Raw genomic sequence first — 10,000 nt, 5'->3', positions numbered from 1 at the left:
AGGCGGTGTGGGGGTGGGGGGTAGAGACACCTCCCCGAGTTGCTCTGATCACGGAAGGGAGAGTTTGTCTCGGGATCACCGATCATTTCCAGAAATCCTCCAAATTATCGGATCTGCAGCAGCCGGTTGCACGGTGGCTACCTATGGGGAATAGCAAGCGCTTCCACGAGGGGAAAGAAGCACATGAGAATTTTCTGCAAGAAAGCACAGGAACAGATAAGGGTTAAATGTACAGTGGAGCTCCTCGTCTTGGGACAACTAGGTATAGTCGTGGGTGTCTACAGAGGTAAAGTTAATCTTTTACTCCCGAGAGCCTCTTGTATGTGTGGGGTGTGTGTGTGTGTGTGTGTGTGTGTGTGTGTGTGTGTGTGTGTGTGTGTGTGTGTGTGTGGCGGGGGCGGTGTGTGTGTGGGTGCGTGTGGGCGGGTGTGCGGGTGTGTGTCTGAGACTCAGGCCCCCAGGGCCTCTGTTCTTTAGCTGGCAGGGCCTGTTTGGCCCTAGGCCACTCCCCAGTCCTTTACCAAAATGTCTGTAGGTCTGTCTCATGCGTACGTACGTACGTACGTACGTACCTACATACATACATACATACCTACCTACCTAGAGATCGACATGACCAGAGATTTCATAGCTTTCACTTAAAAACTTTTAGTCAGCCACGAAGCAGGTAGTACAATCGAAAATTCGCTCTCTTGCTTAGTCATAAAGAACCGTTGGAATAGGTGACGTTTACTTCCTCCGATGGCTAAGGCTTTTTATTATCTGTGGGGAAAGACTTTTAAGATTCGTGTTGGTCCCGAAGGAGACGGCGAATTAGTGTTTGGGTGAGGGAGCCCTTCCACCCGTTTGTATTCTTAAAGAGACCACTTCCCCCTCCCCTCCCCCGTTGTTAGCTTTTGGGTCTTTTGTTCGTTTGTTTCCGTTTTTGTTTTTCTGTTTTTTCTCTTTCTTTTTTTTTTTTTTTTTCCTTCCCTTTGGTTTCAGGTTCTACCTCATCCAGCCCACTGGCCTTAGTCTCAGTCAGGCCATCGCAGGCTGTGTTCACATTTCGGAGGCGGTAGAGATGTGCAAGATCAAGACAGTTCACCCAGAGAACTGGGCGGCGGGTGCCTTGCTGACATCGAAAAACTGATCTGCTCATCATGAAGCTCCATTTCCCCTCCTCGTCCTCCTCGTCCTCCTCGTCCTCCTCCTCCACCCCGTCCCCGTCCTCGTCCTCCTCGTCCTCGTCTTCCTCCTCGTCCTCGTCCTCCTCCTCGTCCTCGTCCTCCTCCTCCACCTCGTCCCCGTCCTCGTCCTCCTCCTCGTCCTCCTCCTCCTCGTCCTCCTCCTCCACCTCGTCCCCATCCTCGTCCTCCTCGTCCTCGTCTTCCTCCTCGTCCTCCTCCTCCTCCTCCTCCTCCTCCTCCTCGTCCTCCTCCTCGTCCTCCTCCTCCACCTCGTCCCCGTCCTCGTCCTCCTCCTCCTCCTCCTCCTCGTCCTCCCACTCCGCCTCCCACTCCTCCTCCTCCTCCTCCTCCTCCTCCTCCTCTTCCTGTGTGCTGCTCTCTGTCAAGGAGAAGATTTCCAACTCAAATGCAGACCAGAAGATTTCTAGGTTCCAAAACTTCAGGGTTCCATGGATCATGGTGTCCAAAATCTGCACAGGGCCTTCAATAACGGCCCTCGTTCTCAGCGCACACAAGTCAACCCCAGACCAAGGCACCCTAAGGGCAAAAACCCTCTAAGGTTTCTCCCATTAGACCCCGAACATCAGCACACACCCCCTCCCCCGGTCTCTATTTCGTATCGCGTGCGCTCAGACAGACGGCAAACACATCGATCGATCATTTTCCTTTAGCGTGTTTCATGAACGTTGCACTGGCCGAAGAAACCTAGGTGTGTAAAAGCTCATCCCTGTGTAAAAGGCTTCGGCTTCTCAGTGAAGGCGTCGAGCCAAGGGACCCAGGCCCCTCTGTCAACTTTTCACTGGATTCATTGGCCTCACTGTTGTCCCAAGCGACGGCTGGTCAGATTTCTCATGGTCATTTTTTGCCTTCTGGCTTTAGAAAGGGTCTTCAACTGGGGTAAAAAGAGCAGGCTTGTTTGGGGCGCTTTCATGGTGGGGAGGAGGGCGTGGTGGCCCGTAGAGGTAGGTCCCTTGGATTCACCCAGTCTCAGGTAGTGCCCTATGCAAAACGTTTCTTCTCGTACCATCAGGGTCCTACCTTTGGAGAGTTTCCCTGCCTTAAACGTCCTCTGCCCTCCGCCTATTCATCCACCATCCACCCACCACCACCCCGCTGACCTGTTCATCCCGTCCATGGTTTTTCTCTTCCGAGAAAGAAGGTTACCTATGGCTCGTCCCCAGGCTATGTATGTGTCCATTCACCTCCTGAAAGACATGCCTCGGTCACCTCCGAGAGAGTTCTTGGCAGTGAGGAATAAAACCGCCACCGTCAAGGTCCGCGTGCAGGTTTCTGCGTGGACCTCAGCCTTTCGACTCCCCGCGTCACCTCGGGTCCATTCATAGCAAGGAGTCCCCCGAGGGCCGCGTCTTACGGTGAGAGTGTGTTTGGCTGTGAAAAACACCACCCCTGTACCCAGAGTTCCCAAAAGCGGGGGGGGGGGGGGCGGGGGCTGGGGTGGGGGTCGGGGTGGAGCTGAGGGCACGGCACGTCAGCATACCGAAGCGTCCGGAACCCCGAGGAGGCGGGCAAGGAAGGGAGGTGTCCCCGGGACAAAACCTTCCCTCCCCCGTCCTTAGGGTCGATGGCCGGGCCTGAGAATGCCATGGGCACGAGACGGATTTGTGAAACCAGAATTCCAAGAGAGGGGACCTGGCTGGCTGAGACCCCAAAATGAGTTTCTTTGGGGTTCGTTAGGGCGGCAGGCCAGGAGACACCCACCGTGTTCCACCCGACTCCCAAATGGGGCGAGTTTATCGAAGAGAAAAAAAAACAAAGCCAAACCAAAAGGAAACACACACGCAAACAGAAACCCCACCAAAACACACACACACACACACACACACACACACACACACGCGCGCGCGCGCGCGCGCGCGCGCACACACCACAATTCTGGGTGCGCTATCTCCTGTCCATGATTTCCCGTGCCTTTTGGGCATGGCCGATAGAGATGGACATGAAACGGCAGGACAGCAAGCTGGCATCCATCTCGGCCGGCCTAGAGAAGTTTCCCGAGTGAAATATCAGAACCAGGGCCGGGGGGGGGGGGGGGGGGGGCGCAGAGAGAGGCGGGGGAGGGGGGCCCACGTGACCTGGGAGAGAAGCGGGGGCAGGGGGGCGCTGACCGACCTCGGTTCACCCCGTCCCCCTCCGGCCGGCCGAGAACCTGCCTTCGCTTCCTGCCCTCAGATGTGTGAGAGGAGGATGTTTCTTTCCAATAAATACCAACATATCATTTCAGCCTGTTTGTGTGCTTCTTTTTGTGTGTTCGTTTTCTGGACGAGGCCAAAGAACACTTCCAGTGAGTGGAGGCGTGTGTACAAAGGAGGATCTGACAGGACGGGAGGGTGCGGGTCAGTCCATGTGCCAAGAAATCCAGAGAATCTGTCGCAGCTGAGACTCGGGCCTTTTGCAGAAATAGGCCAAGAGGGTTCAGATTGGATCCTTCACTGCCAAAATAGTCATCACAGCGGTTTCCGGGAAGGGATTGTGTTGCAGGAGCCAGCGTGGTGGCCCTCAGGCCTCAGGCCTCAGCCCGGCAGGCAGGCAGTCAGCAGCTATTGTCTGTTGGTCCCGCCCCCACCCCCACCCCCACCCCCACCCCCGTTCCTTCTCCAGAGCTCCTTCCTAAGTCCCCTGGACTGACCTTTGCCAGGAGCGGGGGAGGGGAGGTCCGGACGATTCATTCGGCAGGGCCTCGTTCAATCGCTCCATTCAAATGCAGAAAGCTCTCCGGTCAAGTCGGAGCCTTTGACTTTGCCTCGAGCTTCTCTTTAATGAATGGCTTTGTCTTTTTTCTTTCCCCAATTTCCCCACCCTTAGGCTGCCCCCTCCAAACTGCAGGGAGGGAAGGAGGGAGAGAGGTAAGGGACGGGAGGAGGTTGTGTGAGAAACAGGCCTTTTTTCCAAGCAAAAGGTGTCCCCTCCTTTTCCTAACCCAGGAAACCCCACTACGCCATTTGAGAATCATGGACATGCATGGAAGCAGATGTCTTCACTTGAGATCTTCCTCCGCAGGAGGACAGAAAGGAGGGCCAGTTTGTCCCTCTTGTGCTGGCCGGTTCTTAAGTCACTTGAATTCAACATAATCAATAGAGCATGGAGGCACATTTTGGGGCGGCCTACTCTGGAGCCCAACAGTTCCCTCCTCTGAAAGTTCCTTGGAACATATTAAAGCTGAGCTGGTGACTCGTGTGGGTAGGTGTGAGTGTGTGTGTGTGTGTGTGTGTGTGTGTGTGTGTGTGTGTGTGAAGGAGATTTCTAGATGTCAGGGTCGAAGCAACTTTAGAAGTCTGAAACACCTCTGATGATGTCGTCGGGTGTTTGGTTCAAATCTCGGAGTGGCTCTCAAAGAAACAGGCACGAGGATTGTTTCCATAGGAGCCGTTGTGGCCGTTTCGTCAAGTTCTCTAGCTTCCGTTTGCAGGGCTTCAGGCAAAGGGCCATTTTAGTTCTCAGTGAGGCCAAGTCAAAAGGGTGGGAGAAAATGGCAAACGTTCATGGAGAGAGTCGTAGCCAGATATTGGAGAGAACTCAAAAAACTTCGGGAGGCAGCCCAGTTTTCAGGTTAAGAACAACACCCTAAGGGAAACGAGTAGCTCCAGAACTTCATATCCACAAGTGAGTATCCCCGTTTTATGGAAACATAATTTTGGCCTCCAAGTAACGTATGCAAATAACTCTGTTGCCAAGGAAATAAGAAGACTCACTGAGAGTTTCTGAATAAAGGAAGGTAGGGAGAAAAAGGCCAGTGGTTCCATCCTGCTGACAGAGGTCTAAGTTACCAAATGGATGTCCATCTTTAAAAAGAAAATTGGGTTTTGTTTGTTTGTTTTTGTTTTTCCTTGTATCTGGAAAACAGAAGATTTAAGAATCAGTCCTAATCCCTCTGTCTCTCTGTCTCTCTGTCTCTGTCTCTCTGTCTCTCTGTCTCCCTCCCCCTCCCTCTCCCCCCCTCCATATATATATACATATATATACACATATATATACATATATATACATATACACATACATATATATATACATACACATACGTGTGTGTGTGTGTATACATATACGTATGTGTATATATATACGTATATATATATACATACATATATACACACACACACACACACACACACACACACATATATATATATATATATATATATATATATATATATATATATATATACGGGTATTTTATACAGGTTTCGTTTTTCAGATTCTTTTCTCTCATAGGCTTATTACAAAGTATTGAGTAGAGTTTCCCGTGCTATACAGTAGGAGGCGCTTGCTTGCTGATTACCGATTTTATGTACAGTAATGTGTATATGTTCATCCCAACCCCCTGAGTTATCCCCCCGCTTCCCCAATCCGTCCTACTTTACACAAGCAGTCATACACATTATCATCCTATTCATCAGTTCATTCAACCCCGTGTAAGTCATCGTTGTTCTTCTTGGAGTCCAGTCTTTCCATCGGTTCTGCCGACCTTGCCTGATGATCGAGCGTGACTGGACGAGTGACGGTTCCAAAAAGTTTGCAAGAGCTTCTGTGAAGGACTGTAGGATTTGCCCGGCGAAGCGGGTGCCGTGATCTGATCACAGGGGAGGCTGTGGAAGGTAGACCCCAAGTGGCAAACACATTTTGTTTTTTTAACAGTCTCTGTGCCACGGTGAGGGCATCAGTCTTGCAGTGAGTGAGGGAAGACTTCAACCCACACGGAAGACATACCTACGGCCACAAGAATGTTTGGATGACCCCTACTAAGTGGCAGTGGAATGAAGTCCAGTGGCTGGGGTTCAGAGGGTCCAGAGAGGGGAGGTTTTCTTTCCAGAGGGAAAAATAATTTTCCCCCCCAGGGTTACAAGCATGACAGGTCAGACGTTGCCGGTAGACTGTAGAAATCTTCCCGCCAATGTCTATGTACAATTGGAGTCATCTTCAAGGCACCATGGGTGGGTGAAGGAATGCAAGGTGGGGGGGGGGGGGAGGTTGGTCAGGGAGTAACCAACCGGCCGCCGGGCCGCCGTCTCCCGTCTGCCATAGCCCCGTCCGGCTGTTGACAGGACAGAATGGACTTGATCCACGTGTGCCCCGCCTCCCCCACCACCTTTCAACAGGCTGTTGCTGCTGTCTTGGCATGAAAGTCGGTTAGAACATCTCCCTGATACTGGGTTCGGTCCCTTTCGTGTGAGCCTCCATTTTGACGACGACAGACAACCCTTTATGCCAGGGCAGAGAAGACTTCCAGGAAGAAACATCCCATCATTTCTGGAACAGTTAGAACACATCGGTGTACAGACACAAGCCAAAGAAGACTTCACGTTGTTCCTTCCTCTTTGACAACGCTTCCCGTGTCATCGAACCTCTCCAAGAAACGTACTCAGTTTCACCTCTCTCATTTCTCAGGAGAGAGAACACATTTTGGGGCTATTTCGAGGGCCCTCTCCTCCTGCATCCTAACTCAAAGTGCGTTCTAAGTCCAAAGGACTTCACCTGTCCTTCAATTTAGGGGCAAGTGTGTCCAAAATATCCAAAAGGTTGTAAAGCACTTAATCGGATATAGGTCACTGTGAAACAGTGCTTCGCTAGCCATGTCACCAACATCCCAAGGAGAGACTTGCTAGGCAGAGAGAGAAGCTTCTTCGTCAGTTCTGAGCCACACCTGGTTCTTTGAATCTCGAGAGGACTAAGCTGATGTGAGTCCTCCGAGACCTGATAACGGCAACCTAGAAAATAAGTGATGACTTCTGACAAGGCATAAGCTTTTCTTTCTTGCTTCCTTTTCCTTCCTTCCTCCCTCCCTCCCTCCCTCCCTCCCTCCCTCCCTCCCTTCTTTCCTTCCTTCCTTCCTCCCTCCCTTCTTTCCTTCCTTCCTTCCTTCCTTCCTTCCTTCCTTCCTTCCTTCCTTCCTTCCTTCCTTCCTTCCTTCCCTCCCTCCCTCCCTCCCTCCCTCCCTCCCTCCCTCCCTCCCTCCTTAAAGATAAAGGAAGAAACCTTTCCTAATCTAATCTAATCTCTCATGATGGACAGAGCAGACTGATGAAAGAAAAACCCAAACCCTAAACCCAAACCTTGTCCTTTTAACACAGAGAGACAACTAAATTCTATTTTTGCACTTGTTTCACGTTGATACGAAAACTCATTTCTGTCTTTGAATCCATCCTCATCTTATCCAGTCAGTCCTGACCACGGATCCGATTCCTTTCTAAAGACCGTTTTCTTCACACACGTCTTCCAATTGTCTGTGCCCATTTTTAGCCTGTCCCTTGTTTTCTTTCTTTTCCATTGAGAAAAGACCACCTTTAGGACTAAAATCTCTTTTCTCCTTCCCCCACACATTATCTGCATATCTTCTACTTTGCCTCCCCACTCCCCCAAAAAAGTCCTCTTCCTACCATGAGGATGGCGACATCAGGTAGCTTGGACCACGCACGTTCCGTTCCTTCTTTAGAATGCCTCGTCCTTGGACACTGTCTGTGTTTTTTGTTTTTTGTTTTTTTTTCTTCAGTCAGTCAGTGCAAGTAAGGAAGCCAACCACAGTGAACAGTGTGAACATGGAATACTTTGTAGAAGTCTAGGCTCCTACCGAGTACACTCTCTCCCTAAAGCACAAGATCTATCTAGGCACGGAACCAAACTTGCTCAGTCTCTCCTCCGTAAAAGGTCCAAAGCAGGGAGACCCTTAGACTCGTGGAGCCACGAACATTTCAGTATTTTATCTTATGTGGAGATGATGTAGACGCTCGCTGAGATTTCACCCTGTCATGGCACTTAGCCAACCTCTAAGCCTAGAGATGACCAGAGATGTTGGAAAGTCTTGAAGTCGGCCTATGGAAAACAATCATGGGGGGGGGGGGGGGAAGTTCCCCTTAAACATTCTTATCTCGTTAACGTCTGTGCCCTCTATTTGTTATGAGCAGTCCTACTTAGACGATTCGTGAACATTTCACGAGACGTGAGGGCGGTTCAGTTCGTCATGATCTCTACACCTCTACACCGCCCCCCTCCCCTTTCACGTGAGAGATTTTCTTCCTGATTTCAGAGGGGAGAAGTAAAAGAGAGTCAGTGTCCCTCTCGTGGTGTTGTCAGTCTAATTCCAAAACATCTCTATGCCACGGAGGCACATTTGGGGGCGGCCTACTCAGGGCCCCAAGACTTTCAAAGTCAAACTCAAGGAGGGCGTAAATGTACTTCATGCCACCGAACCCGAACTGGTGAACCTGATGGCTTACTAGGAGATGATGTGTCATCGGCCCACCAATTTAAGACACAGAACCAAACACCCTCTCCTCGATGACTCGGAGCAAGTGAGTTCCTGGGGGTGGGGTGGGGTGGGGTGGGGTGGGGTGGGGTGGGGTGGGGTGGGGAGGGGAGGGGAGGGGAGGGTGTCTGTCGGAGAGGGTCCTCTGCTCCAGGTGGGTCAATAAGCACTGCACATGACAGTAGGTGTTCATGGTGTTCCTGGGAAGGAAAGGCAGGGAGAATTTTTATTTTGAAAAGCTTATCTTCTCACAGCATCGACACTATGAACGATGATGCAACTTCACTGGGGGCGTGCGGGGGCAGTGAAGGCCAGGGAGCCTGGCAACATAGAAGAGCCACGGAGGCTGGCTGTGTGTGACCCCAAGGATGTCCGGCGACTCCTCTCACTTGGGGTGGGGGGTGGGGGGCGGGGGTGGAAGCAGGGGCGAGATTCCTGTGTGTCTGTCTGCATTCATCAGTCGTGGGAGAGGAAAAACGATGTTTCCTCAACGATCCTTCTGAGTTCTTGCCTGAGAGGCCCCTGTCCCCAAAAGACAGCTCGAGAAGAGAGCAACCCACGGCTGAGGAACGCGTGCACTGTGACCCCCGCGCAGGAGAAGCCCAAGCCAGGAGTCACTCGAAACGGCGGGCTCTGAGCTTGAGCTTGAGCTTGAGCTTCTTCTCAAGGCAGATTTTGGTCCTCCTTTCAGGTCAGGAAGAAGAGGGAGAGGCAGAGCGGCAGAGCGTCCTCGTCGCCCACCCGTCGTTTCTGAAGCGCCTTAAATTCGCACGCATCTGTGTGCCAAAGCGGTCCATTTCGGGGTGCCCGATTCCGGTTCCCTCCGCGCACGGAGAAAAATGTTCTGTCCCGATTCACTGAAATGCTCCCAAAGGGCCTTGGTGTGAGGCAGTGGACCTATGCCCATCCTGCCTCCATGGCCTGCCAAAGGCAATGCAGCTATCCCCGTGGAAGGGGGATCCGGTAGCATGCGACCATCTGTCCAACATCCCTTCCGTCTCCATGAGTTCTCATGGAAAATGAGGATGCCACATGACGGGGGATGGGGGGGAGTGGGGATGGGTGAGGGAGAGGGAGACAGAAAAGGAGGAAGGGAGAAAGTGGGGGAGAGGCCGGGAGGGGGAGAGAGAGAAGAGGGAGGGGGGGAGGGAGGGAGGGAGGGAGGGAGGGAGGGAGGGAGGGAGGGAGGGAGAGACAGGGAGGGAGAGACGGGGGGCTGGGGTGGAGAGAGAGACAGAGAGACAGAGACAGAGAGAGACAGAGACGGAGAGGCAGAGAGACAGAGAGGGAGACAGAAAGAGAGGAGGCGGGAAGAAAGAGATAAAGTGGGGAAGAGCAGGGGTGGGGGAGAGCCAGAGAGAGAGAGGGAGGGAGGGAGGGAGGGAGGGAGGGAGGGAGGGAGGGAGGGAGGGGGGAGGGAGGGAGGGAGGGAGGGAGGGAGGGAGGGAGGGAGGGAGGGAGAGAGACAGAGAGAGAGACAGAGACAGAGAGAGAGAGAGAGAGAGAGAGAGAGAGAGAGAGAGAGAGAGAGAGAGAGAGACACACACACACACACACACCGGGAGAAAGAAAGAGA

The sequence above is a fragment of the Delphinapterus leucas genome, unplaced genomic scaffold (genome assembly GCF_059928025.1).
Source record: "Delphinapterus leucas isolate spDelLeu-1000000601 "Yukka" unplaced genomic scaffold, BTC_Dleu_Yukka2 spDelLeu_asBTCV2_sq67, whole genome shotgun sequence".
NCBI classification, from domain to species: domain Eukaryota; kingdom Metazoa; phylum Chordata; class Mammalia; order Artiodactyla; family Monodontidae; genus Delphinapterus; species Delphinapterus leucas.
The sequence above is the reverse complement of the archived record's forward strand: the minus strand, read 5'-3'. Positions refer to the sequence as shown.